Here is a 14,520-nt window from a genome sequence, read left to right as displayed (position 1 = left end):
AAAAAAGAAAATTGAAATAAATAGAGGATATTGAGTTAGTGTTTGAACGAGTTGAATAAAGTTATATTATGCGAGCCGTGGAGAGCATAACATTATTTTATTCAACAAACTCAATAAATTCAGTATCAAAATAACACGAATATAATATTCTATTTATCTCATATCCAAAATAAAGAGTCATTAAAGTGAAAAAAAAAACAACAACATTTTTCAATGACGCGTCTACAGTTTAACGTTTTTATGGAGTCGCAAAATCGCTACGTGTATTGTATGTGATAAAAGCACATATCAAATTACAAAACAAATTTCAAATGAAAAATACTGCAGTTTACATTGCTTTGGAAAGGTGGGAGGGTTGTAGAGTTGATGAGGGGGGGGGGGTGGGTGGGGGTGTAAGTGACAAATCAACGCGCCGAACAACCTTCTTGTAATCCTTATTAAGAATGAGGTTATTATTGATAATAGCCGGGATGCTCCTATTGCATCGTAAGGCAAGTAATTCCAATTATAAATTGAATAGGTAAAAAGTTTTATTTCGTGACATTTTGCGGTAGTTTGAACAATGAAATGGGAACTTTGAGTTGGTCCGTTATCACCGGTATGTCTGAGGTCATCTTGACATTGTTGTGAATGATTTATGCATATTAATTGTAGGGTCCTTATACCCAGGGAATCAAGCATATAAAAATGTTTCATTTTTATAAATATTGATCTTTTAAATGCTTCTCTTTCATTGGTGATTTAGATTCATAGCATTTTGATGTTTATATGTTTTGGAATAAATTTTAATGTGTTGAATATCTGGTTAAATGTTATTTGTATTTTTTATCATTCTTTAAAAATCAACAATATTGTTGTTTTAGTTAGTATATATTACAATTAAGTGGAGGTAAATTATGGCCAATCTTGTGCTTGACTGTATTACAGCAAAAGCTGTAGCATATATATTTAACACACCGCATTCATCTAATCTTAAAATGAACAATTGAAATAAAACATGTTCCGGACAAATGTTATAAATGGGTATCTTCTCTCTTTTAAAGATATTTTTGATTACTTTAAATTTTAATTCCTTTTAACAAATTGCATTCGAGCGTATATTGTTACGACTATGCGGTGCTCTTGTTTAACATTTCTCTTTCGTTGATGATCATTCAGTTATGATAAGTTTACAGTAATCTTTCAAATGTATGTTTACAAGATATTAAACTTTTGCCATCTTAAAAATAAATTGAGAAAGTCAGTTGGAATAAGTATGAATTATATCATATAAACTTACAACATTTAGATAGTTAAAATATATACCATTTTATTTCAAAATGATTTCCGCATCTAATGGTATAACTTTTGTGGGAATTCATTAATTTTTTAACACATGGGAGTGTCTTATGTATTGCAGTAATTTTTTAATATGACAACCCTCGTTATGAATAATTATAATTATGTTCTGATCAATAATCTTTAAAAAGTTCAAGTCCTATTTTTAAGCTCACCAGAGCCGAAGCCTCAGGGTAAGCTATTAGTATCAAAGGGGGATGCTCCGGCATCCGTCGTCCGTCGTCATCGTCTTCTTCTCTGAAACTACTAAACATATTTCATTCAAATTTGGTCTGTAGCATCCTTGTGAGAGTCACACTTGAATTTGCTCATGTCATTCCAATTGGCCCCTTTTAGGGGTCAGCAGAGCTAAAAATTAAAAAAAAAAAACCTTTAAAAATCTTCTTCCACAGAACTAATGGATGGATGATCACCAAACTTTGTATGAGCATTCTTGGGTAGTCTTTTATCAAGTTTGCTAATATGAATTTGATTGGCCCCTTTAAGGGGCCGCTAAAGCTAAAAATAGAAAAACCTTAAAACCTCTATTTCTATAGAACTAATCGATGGATGATCGCCAATCTTTGTCTGTAGCATTCTTAGGTTGTCTTTTATCAAGTTATCTAGGGCTAAAATAGAAAAACCTTTAAATATCTTCTCCTATAGAACTAATTGATGGATGATCACCAAACTTTGTCGGTAGCATTCTCGGGTAGTGTTTTATTAAGTTCGCTCATATTTATTTGATTGTCCCCTTTTAAGGGCCACTAAAGCTAAAAATAGAAATACCGTTAAATGTCTATTGATAGAGAACTAATTGATGGATGATCACCAGACTTTGTCTCTAGCATTCTTGGGTAGTTTCTTATCAAGTTTGCTAATATTATTTTGATTGCCCCCTTTTAGGGGCCGCAAAAGCTAAAAATAGAAATACCTTTTAATGTCTATTTCTACAGAACTAATTGATGGATGATCACCAAACTTTATCTATAGCATTCATTAGAAGTTTTTTTAATCAAGTTTGCTCAATTTGATTTGCCCCTTTTAGGGGTCTTTATATCTAAAAATTGAAAATGCATTTAGATATCTTCTTCTACAGAACTTATCGGTGGGTGATCGCCAATCTTTGTCTGTAGCATTCTTAGGTTGTCTTTTATCAAGTTATCTAGGGCTAAAATAGAAAAACCTTTAAACATCTTCTCCTACAGAACTAATTGATGGATGATCACCGAACTTTGTCGGTAGCATTCTCAGGTAGTGTTTTATCAAGTTCGCTCATATTTATTTGATTGTTTCCTTTTTTGGGGCCACTAAAGCTAAAAATAGAAATACCGTTAAATGTCTATTGATAGAGAACGAATTGATGGATGATCACCAGACTTTGTCTCTAGCATTCTTGGGTAGTTTCTTATCAAGTTTGCTAATATTATTTTGATTGCCCCCTTTTAGGGGCCGCAAAAGCTAAAAATAGAAATACCTTTTAATGTCTATTTCTACAGAACTAATTGATGGATGATCACCAAACTTTATCAATAGCATTCTTTAGAAGTTTTTTTATCAAGTTTGCTCATATTAATTTGATTGGCCCCTTTTATGGGTCTTTATATCTAAAAATAGAAAATGCATTTAGATATCTTCTTCTACAGAACTCACTGATGGATGATGACCAAACTTTGTCTGTAGCATTCTTTGGAAGTCTTTTATCAAGTTTGCTCATATGAATTAAATTGGCCCCTTTGAGGTGCCGCTTAAGCTAAAAATAGAAATATCTTTAAATGTCTATTTCTACAGAACTAATGGATGGATGATCACCAAACTTTGTCTGAAGCATTGTTGGATAGTCTTTTACCAAGTTTGCCGCTAAAACTAAAATTAACAATACGTTTAAACGTCTATTGCTACAGAACTAATTAATGGATGATCACCAAACTTTGTCTGTAGCATTTTTGGGTAGTCTTTTATAAATGTTGCTCATATTTATTTGATTGGCCCTTTTAGGGGCCGCTTAAGCTAAAACTAGAATAACGTTTAATCATCTTCTTCTACAGAACTAATCGATGGATGATCAGCAAACTTTGTCTGTAGCATTGTTGGGTAGTCTTTTATCAAGTTTGCTCATATTTTTTTGATAAGCCTCTTTTAGGGGCCGCTTAAATTAAAAAAGAAAAACATTTAAACATCTCCTACAGAACTAATTGATGGATGATCATCAAACTTTGTCTGAAGCATTTTTGGGTAATCTTTTATCAAGTTTGCTCACATTAATTTGATTGGCCCTTTTTAGGGGCCGCTAAAGCTAAAAATCGAAAAACATTTAAACATCTTCTACTTAAGAACCAATTGATGTATGATCACCAAACTTTGTCTTTAGCATTCTTAGGTACTCTTTTATCAATTTTGCTCATATTAATTTGATCAGCCCCTTATAGGGGCCGCTAAAGCTAAAAAAGAAGAAAAAAAAAACCTTCGAACAATCATTTCCTACTGAAATAATTAATAGATGATCACCAAACTTTGAAGCATTCTTTGGTAGTCTGTTATCAACTGCCAGTCATTCTTATGTAAGAAATGACACGAGGTTTTGTCCGTTAACTTCAATAATTGATTAAATTCATACTATAGCATGAGGAAGTGTCATTCCAGGTAACCACTTGCTTTCTTATATGAACAGTAGGACACTATCTATACCAAAACAAATCTAGGCATTTCATGTACTGTGTATAATATGTTTTTGTTCTTTTTATATAATTTTTGGAAGAGGAGGCTAACAAATAACTTGATATTTGACACATCCAAAGGCCCACATACGCATGCCTACATATTCACACAAATTGAACCTGACCTGTATGGGTTAGCGCTAGCGACAACACGACAAAGCACCAAACGACACATTGTCGGACTTTTGTCTTGTCGCCCTTTAGCTTATAAAGCAATTTTTCAATTTGAATCGAGCGACAATGTCACATCGCGATAACACGCCGCACGACAACGCGCCGTTTTGCGCCACTGACTAGACGACAAGACGACAGCGCGACTACGCGTCGTTTGTCCTGTTGTCGCTAGCGCCAAGGCGACGCACAAAAGCGTACCAAATCAGCCACCATACGTATGTGCTAACGCAATGTTTGACAAACTAAGGCCAATAAGGTATTTAAGGTGATTACACAGCGCACTCATCACTCTCCCTTACGGGCTAATTAATATGACATACTCATGCAAAATACCCTCGTATTAATAATCAAAGGGCTGAAATCTCTTAGGTATTTTCTGATCTTTGCAATATAAATCGTACTGTATATCTGTATGTATTTTCTTGTATAAGATTATTTTTATATACTTTAATTCATCTTACAGGGCACCGAGATGCAGCGACTGCGTTTAGATTTAAAGACACTTAAAAATATGAAATAGTTTCCTCGACTGGGATTTGAACCCCAGACCCCTCACACCCTAAACGAGGGCGTTACCCCTGCACCACGGAGAAGTTATACGAAAAAAGCCGGAATAAAAACAAATAATTCCAAATTTGGAATTTCCATTTCGGGTTTGTTATCCTTATTTATTTCGTGGTATTTTGATGACGATAAACCTGTTGTTTAACACACGTGGAATTATGTGCCAGAGATTGAATGGCAGCATTGTATTTCCTGATCTGCGATCAGAAAATACAAAAATGGTCATATGAGTAAATCTCAAATTATCTCTGAAGAATGATATAAGAGGGAGTCAGACCAACAATCAGTGAATCCTTCGAGAAAAAAGCACACACTGTACTTTGATCTATTCATTTGCTGAATCTCATTCTTATTTCTTAAATGTAATTTGTTGTAATTTATATTATATTTTTTTATTTAGAAAATAAAGGCAAATAGCCTTCAAAATTGCCTCTAGAGCGGGCCATGTTTGAAATGTACTGCAATGCACCGCTTTTAGACTGTATTTATTATTGTTTAAGGCAAATTATAGAATTCAGAATTCTACTGTAAAGTTGTATCAATCTTTACTGAAATAAGGTCTTCTGAGTTTTACAGTTTTGCTATGAACTCAAAGTCACGCGCAGTACGGAGACGGTTAACTACTATTAACAATCACGTTACGTATATATAATTGTTTCTTATTTAGTTAAAAAAATTGTGTCCTTTGAAAAATGTTAAAGTTTTTCATTTTACGATATCTGCTCCCGACATCGATCAATATTCATTCATTAGCCTACGTATACATGTATGCTCTTGTTTAAGTTTATTGCTCCGCGCCCACAGGCGCGGAGCTATTTGTGTTACTATTTTTTTGTCCATGGGCCCGGATTTGATCATTTAATCCTTTCGATTTTTTTTGTCCATGGGCCCGGATTTGATCATTTAATCCTTTCGATTTACAGCTAAAAATAAATCCGCACTCAAGAACTCCTTTCGATTTCTATATTGGTTTCCCCTTCGGTGATTCGCAACATGTCATATTAATGAATGAGAACCGGAAAGCAGTTCTGCTGTACATGAATTCGAAAGCTATAAATAGCTATAAATGTTCTGGTTTTTGACACTTAGGTTATACATTTGTTATTTCCCTTTTTAGTAGTACATGTTACATTTTGAATTACATTTACACACAGCATATCAAGTATACTATTAGTGATTGAATTTGTCAATATAAAAAAGAGTTCAGGCATAAAACTTTAACAATTTTGCTTTTGATAATTATTCCTAATTCATTTTTATGAAATTAAATGTTTAATAAAATAACATGTTGATATATTGGTTGTTTTGAAAAAATTAAACTTTAGTATATAATGTTACATTTCATTCGCATCATTGATACTTCTCACTTCCCCTCGCAGCGTGCACGTCGCTGAGAAGGCACAGGGCATCGGCAGATGATGAAAGATTCAATGCGGCTGTTTCGTTAAGTTAGCTGCCGGTGTCCTGACTAATGCCGAGGGGAGTGGCCCTACAAAGTAGGCTGAGACGACGAGGATGGTGTACTAGGGTGCGTGAGCCCCTAGTACAGATAGACGGCTTGTAAGGCAGGCCTATAGCTGGCACCAACAGCCCTTTTCAGGGCTAAACACCTTTCCTATTGTCACAGGTTACTGTACATTTAGGTTCTCATTGACCGCCGTACAGTGACCTACTTTTGGCTCAAAATTCATATCTTTGGCTAACACTCCATGGAAATTGCATGGAGGTAAATTATCACCATTTTGTGCTTCAAAATTAACTCTTTAAGGACATGACTGGTGACATGTCCGGGGTCCGTACTCGACAGCGCAAGCTGCATTTTGTGCCCTCACGGGCGGATTGACCCTCATTAAGCATATACTAGAATAAGGAAGCATCATTGAAACAGCATAACATTTTGTGCTTCAAAATTAACTCATGAAGGGTATGATATGGTAGGACTGCCATCGTGACCAGAGGTGCATTACTGGTACTGGCATTGCAATATTAACTGCAGCGATTTTACAAATACTGATACTGAATTAAACTAAATCCCTGCAAACAGACTATATCGGTTTTTTCAAAAGATTGAGTCATGTCTTCATCTGGAAAATGAGCTTGACACCACGTGATCGCCAGATAGTTTGAAAATGCAGTTTTTCCGAGACCAGCATCAGCAATTACATGTATTTCTCGGTTAGCTTGATTTCCAGTTTGAAACATCTCAAATAATGATCTGACTGGTCTTTTTTCATCAATTCTCATCAAGTTTCTTATTTCTGGTCTTACTGCGAGATGCGAATGATTTATGTTCTATAGATGATCTCATATTTAAAAAGATTGTTTTAAATTTGGGTCTACAAGAAAAGCCTTCAGAAGACTTTCTCCTTAAAATTTTGAAAAATGAGAAATGCCTCGTTATACTTGATGGACTAGATGAATGGACCCACCCAGAAAAGGAATGTCACAGATTGCCGCGATCAATCCCCCATAGGAATGACCGAGAAAAGTGTACAATACTAACCACTACGCGACCATGGAAATTAGGAGTTTTGAATCTAAATTCGTGTCAAATAGGAAAGAAGGTAGAACTTACAAAACTAAGTTACCAGTCAGCAGATACACTTACCAACAGGATATTACAAAGATTGAAATCTCACGCGAATAAGGATGCATTACAACGTGATGTCATAGCGTTCATAAGGAGACAAGTCGATGATCTTACTTCTGTGCCTCTACTTTTGATATATACAATTTGTTTATGGTGTGACGGTGTTCAAATAGGAAATTCAAAATGTGAACTCTACATAAATATAGTAGAAATGCTCTTATCAAGAACCATTCAGAAGCATGGAGATCTTCAACAAGTGTGTGATCTTCCTGATAGGGACACCCAAGAATGTTTTGCTGACCATGAAAACTGACTATCATGGTGACAGCATGGAGGAGGAGACTGAGATATACAGGATATTGTTTCCCAGTTTACAGTACGTTACTTTGTCGTTTGGTAAATGGATTAATGATAAGGAAAACTTGGCGCGATGTCCAAACTTACAATATTTATATATTCACTGCTTCACGTTATCTCACAAAATACTGAAAAAATGTTCAATTTTATCTCAGGTCAAAAATCAATGAAAGAGTTAACATTGTGGAAGTTACACTGTACAGAACATGGCGAACGTGGTAAGAGATGTAAGAGATGGAACTTGGACCTGTCTCAACACTCAACTCTATCAAAGTTTTGCTTGTCGCAGTTACCAGGAATTATCGTACAATTAAATATATTAACACCGTCATTAGTTCATGTAACGTTGTGGCTCGTCATTCTAGATAAAAGGTCATTGTTACTGTCACGTAACATGATGAATATTCAACGTGTGGAGTTGTATGAGACAGTAATGTCTCCAGGAAGTTTACAGAACTTTATTTCCGTGCTGGAAAATCTGCCGCAGTCAGTTACAGTAGTGATTAGATGCATAGAACCGTACACAGAATTTGAACATGTTAGAGAAAATATTCGGAGTTCACAAACTTTTCATGTGATACAAGACACCGACAGCAGTTTGGAGTCATTTGAGTTCAAAACAATAAAAACCCAGCAAAGAATAGACAAGAAAACAACTTGTGAAATAATTTGAAGAAATTACTTCAAGACATTTAAATGAAAACATTTTAAAAAATGACAATTAGAAAAGCAAAATGGCGATTTCTAAATTCAACGTTATACATGTACTGTATAGTTTGATCATTTAATTTACAAACATTTTATTTCTTTTTAAAGTTTAATTAAGTGACAGTTGTTTATAAATTAATATAAAAAACATTTTAAGAGGATAAATTATTCAGGGAAGTTTTTGTACTGGAACTTAATGGATAACTTGGAATTAGGATTTAGAAATATTTTACAGGTAAGAGATTTTTATTGAATTATTTTTAAATTATTTTATATAACATTTCTAAGTATTGAAATAGGTTATTCTAAATGAATTATATCATAAGACTTTCTTTGAATTAATTAAAAAAGTCTTTATATAATAAAAAATTCCACTTTTAATATTTTTCCATATTTTTATTCTTAAAGTAGATTTTATAGTTATAATAACAAATTTTACTTACTTAGTAAATGAAGGCACATGAATATATCAACAATTGTTAAATAACTATTACCTCAAATAATTTCAAAGATCATTGACATATATTATGGCTTTGAAACTTCCACACTTGTTTTCTGTATACAAGAGGAGGTTACTCTATCGAGCATTTTGACCTAATTATGCCGCTTTTCAACTTCAAATTTATGTAAAAGTTTGCGTACCACCTCAAATATTTTCAAAGTCCCTCAACATAAGCCTATGAAACTTTGCACACATGTTCACCATCAAGCCCCCACGGACCGGACAGGAGGAGGTAACTCTTTCAAGCATTTTATGGAATTATGCCCCCTTTTCAACTTAGAATTGTGTTAAATGTTGCATACCACCTAAAATATTTTGAAAGACCAACAACATATTGCTTTGAAACTTGTTAAGCATTATGCCCCAACCCTGTAGACAGAATGAGGTAACTCTATCAAGCATTTTGACAGAATGTTGCCCCTTTTTGCCTTAGAATTACATTCAAATTTGCGAACCACCTCAAATATTTTCAAAGTCCATCAACATATGGCTTTGAAACAACATATTGCATACATACCTCAACATATTGCGTTCATTGAACGCCGCCTTTCCTTGTTGATCTTGTTTATCATATTTGAAAATTTGCACATTTTTTCGGCATCAGGTCCCCAACCTGTGGTCAGGAGAAGGTAACTGTATCAAGCATTTTGACAGAATTATGCCCCTTTTACAACTAAGAATTTTAGTACCACCTCAAATATTTTCAAAGTCCATCAAAATATGGCTTTGAAACTTTGCACACTTGTTCACCATCATGCTCCAAACCTGTAGACAAGAAGAGGTAACTATATCAATAATTGCGACAGAATAATGCCCCTTTTTCTACTTAAAATTTACGATAGAGTTTGATTACCAGATTAAATATTTCAAAGTCCATTGAAATATGGTTTCTTTAGGGATTCTGTATTTATCTATTTTGAAACTTTGCACACTTGCTTACCATCATGCCCAAAACCTGTAGACAGGAGGAGGTAACTCCATCAAGCATTTTGACAGAATAATGCCCCTTTTACAACTTAGAATTCACATTAATGTTTGCCTACCACCACAAATATTTTTAAAGTCCACTGACATATAGTGGCTTTGAAAAAAGTTGAAACTTTATACACTTCTTTGAGAGCATAATAGGACTCAAGTAGGCAATAGTTTTAACTCATGACGTCACAATTCACGTCAGTATTATGCCGCCTGTAAAAACTGATCTTTCATGGGAATTTATACAATATGTGTTACTTTTTTTCAGTGGCCTTAGAATATAATTTCCAATTCTTTGTTGTGCAGAATCTCCCATGACATTTTACATGGAGCATTGTGTGATGATAGATCAATTTGTAGAGATGTATTTGAAAAACTACCTCTTGTCTTGGTAAGACTTTTAAATATCTTTATGATGGACAGCCTTATAAACTGTATGTAAATTAACATAGTTATGCACCCCCATTACATGAAGTGGGACACTAAGCGACTTACTGCATCACACTTGTCTCAGCAGTCTGTCGTAGTCAAAATCGTTTCCAATCAATAACTTAAGAAACTTCAAAATTGGTACGAAGATTAGTTATGTCCTGTTGACGACCCCGATTGTTTTTGTGTCAAAGTTCAAGGTCACATGGATTACGACCAATAACTTGACATCCTATGGATGCTTGGCCCTCAATCTGCAATGCTGCAATTAGGTCTAAGTCAGTAGATGATTCTTATTGATTCTGGGATCAAGGGATCAAAAATTAAGGTCATATAATCCTTGTATTTCAAAACAGTTTCCGACTAATTACTTGAAAACAAATGGACCCTTGGCTATAAAACTTCCCAGGTGCATTGGTCTGAGCTACATGTAGTAGATAATTCCGATTGATTTTTGATTCAAGGGAACAAAGCTCATTTTCACATTGGCATTGTATGTCATAACAGTTTCAATCCAATAATATGTCAACCAATCAGCTATCAGCCCTCAAACTCTACAGGTGTATTGGTCTTGCCAAATAGATTACCCGTATTGAATTTGAGATTGCTGGGTCAAAGCTCAAGGACTCTCAAGGCTCTTTAAGTTCATTGGTGTTCCTCACTAAAAAATAACTTAATTAATACCTGTCATCAAGGAAGGGAGAATATATGTATTGCTTTATACATGTCAGTATTGGGTTACTAGGTCAAAAGTCTGGCAACAGGACTAATTTGCTGCTGATAGGGGACAATTATTACATGCTTTACAAATATATCTTGTATAATATAATCTTGGAGATAATCTCAGTGAAAATTTGTGAAAACAAATTGCATCATTCCTACGATTCCAGAAGGGATTAGTAGGCCCTTGATGAAAAGCTGTAATTAATTCAGTATATTTAAGCATACCGATGATTCTATCGTAATGGTATTAAATATCAATGAGTAATTTCTTCTTTGAACTTTAGATTTTTTTTAATTGCCCATATTGTTTTTGTTACTTACGGAAAAATGACTCGGATTGTTGTCTAAATTTTTATCAGAGCATAGAAATCTATATTAAACTTTTATTGAAATGGTATCATGCAAATTATGTGGTGCAAATATATATTGAACATTTGAGTCTTTTCTTCATTAGTTGATATAGAAATATATTTGTATCATATTTGATTTGTTCATAGTTTTGTCTTCCTTTACTTGTCAACCTATTTAGTCGAGTCTCTGCCAGCTCTTGTCATTATCACTGCTATAAAATATCTTAATTATCAAAATAAATAAAGTGCACCAAGTAACGATGGTTACAGTCGATATAGTTTAGAAGCGCCCATTTTATGTTTATATATTCTTTGCTTACTTTAGCATTTCCAAACCTTTCATTAATTAGGTAAATGTATTGATTTTATTTCAATTTTGTATCGGTATTTGATTGACTGAAAAATATCAATGATTCATTAACTTATTGTATGTCCAAGAATACAAATCAGTCGAAAATCACAAAATTATATGAATGTGGCTGCTGTTCTTACTTAAATTACAATAACATTTTTTTTTTATTTGCAATTCAAGAAGTCGGTGAATCTACTTAAGTACTCTCTGGTTTGGTTCCTAAACTTTAAGTCTCCTGGAGGTAACATATTTTACCCATGCGACCAATGCAGACCAAGATCGGCCGGCATATCAATTAATAATTCAAAGTTATCCCTAATATGGTGAATTGTTGTGTCCAGATTGAATGACTGACAAGTCTATTAAAGTAATTTGTTTTGCTTTCCTTGAAAATTGACAGGAAGCAAATCAGTATATTCAAAACACTTATAAATAATTACTGTATTATAATAGTGTAAGTATTGGGAAATTCCTGCTACACAACGTTATAATTATGACTTATAACTTTACTTTATTTCAGAATATCAGCTATAATTTACCTACAGGGACAATGAGGACAATCACAACTGTTTGGCTCTTTCCTAATCAATCTCCGGATGATGATATCAGCGAGATGTTCTGAAGAACAATGATGTTAAAGTTCTTAAATAGTTCGATATTATGATTTTACTGTATGGGGACAGATATCAAATAAACTTGTGATGAACAGCAGCAGAAAAATCCCCACTACCATCATTACTTGCCATAAACATTGAATAACATTCTGGTTCCTGGCTTAATTGAAACATGATAGAAAACTTGTAAATCACACTGTGAGTTATCTTATTGCATTTGTTTTGTACAGTTAGAATTTGAATCTCAAAAGACAATAACACCAAGACCACTGTCAAATATTTCAGTATTCCTTCAAAAAAAACTTGTGTAAAAAAGGTTTTATTGAAAGTATATAATTTAATTAGATTCACAGTACATGTATAATGTATAAATTTGTTTCTGCCATTTAAGAACGATATTATATAACAAGAATCGTTAAATAATTAATTATTAAAGGCAAATTATGCTCTAGAAATTCTATCAGTTTTATTTAATTTTTTAAAACTTTTTTGTTTTAGTTATTTTTTTACAGTTTCCAAAAATAAACCATTTTGCCATATACATAATTCATCTTATGCTGATTTTGTAAGGGTGGCAATTGGTGAATTAATATTTTGTATGGAAGTTAAAATACTACTTGGATTACATTTCGCTACTTTTATAACACATAACTGCACTTCAGTGCTATATTTTCACTTATTAATCATAAAACATGCTCTTAAACCATTATCAAAACATTGTTTAAGAAATGCTTGACATTTCTTAAGAATATTTATTTTTTGAGGCATATTGTGCCTCGTTAATTATAGAATGGTGTTTGTTAATTAGAATTAAGGGAATTTCGTCGCTTTTGCCCGTCCCAGCCAGCCAAGTGACTGGTCGAAAAATTAAGTATATGTTAGACTGTAGCTGTTGTCAGCAGCATTAAGGTATCTACATTCGTCTGGCACGACACATTCGTACAACAAATTCAATGGAATGCTGACTTAATAAATAATAACCTACTTAATGGTTGCCATTTTGTTTTTATAATTTTTCTCAGAGCGAGTAAGTATAATATTTAAAGTAACAAATATCTGTGTTGATAAAATAAACTTAAAGTTAAAATGTACCACTACATTTGAAACAAAAAATTACCATGTTATTAAACAATATATAATTTCAACCAGCCGTATTCCTAAGTATTATATGTATTACAAATGTATAATTTTGTAAACAGTTTTTGAAGTGTGTATGATATTTACATAATTCCTAACAGTTTTCCTCTTATTTTTAATAATTCATTTTTCTGGAAAAACGTTCACATACCATTTATTTTGTGATACACAGAAATTATGTATATGAAGATACATTTTAATTCATAATGATTTTGATATATTGCTCAGTATATCGAGCTTAAAGTATATAACCCGAGTCACCAGATGATGGTTATATATCAAACAACATTTTATGCACGGCCATATAACATGTCATAAGTATTTATAACCAAATTATAATATTGTTCTCCAACTCCCTTTGTTTTGAAACAATTACTGGTAATATACACTTGCTGTGTATATTCTTAGTAATAAAAATTCTAATTTTGTTATGGCAGTTTGCATATATAACCCGAGCTGCTAGGTAAGGATTATATTGCTTACAACTGTTTATAAACGTCAATATAACGTTTAAAGAATCTTATAATGAATTCCTGATACAGCAAAAAAACACAAAAACAACAGAATTCATAAATTGACAGAGAGGTGTATATAGTATACATAAACGTCATGACTATCCAATGAAAAGTGATGTTTCAAGTGTTCGGAATTATTTCATTAAACTGAATATTTGAGTTACAATTGATTTGTTTTTATCTAGTGTATGTTTTATCTTTTTTGTAAATAATCATTGTTCGAAGTGATGCTACTCTTAAGCTGCATGTCTCATTGAAAAGGACTACTATAAGATATTGTACAATTTGGAGATACATTTGATAACCATGCTAGCAGAATTGAGTATTCTAAGTGCACTTCTGAACAATAGTATTTGCATTATCAAATCGCATATTTTTCCTAAACTGTACACAATTTTTATAATGGATAGATATGGTACGAATAGCAAGCATTTCAGTAACACAGTAGAAGAATGGTAATTTATTCTGTAAGTAATAAGTCTTTATCGTACAAAAC

The sequence above is a fragment of the Ruditapes philippinarum genome, unplaced genomic scaffold, assembly GCF_026571515.1.
Source record: "Ruditapes philippinarum isolate M1 unplaced genomic scaffold, ASM2657151v2 ctg731_1_1_1_1, whole genome shotgun sequence".
Taxonomy (NCBI): domain Eukaryota; kingdom Metazoa; phylum Mollusca; class Bivalvia; order Venerida; family Veneridae; genus Ruditapes; species Ruditapes philippinarum.
Note: the sequence above shows the minus strand (reverse complement) of the source record.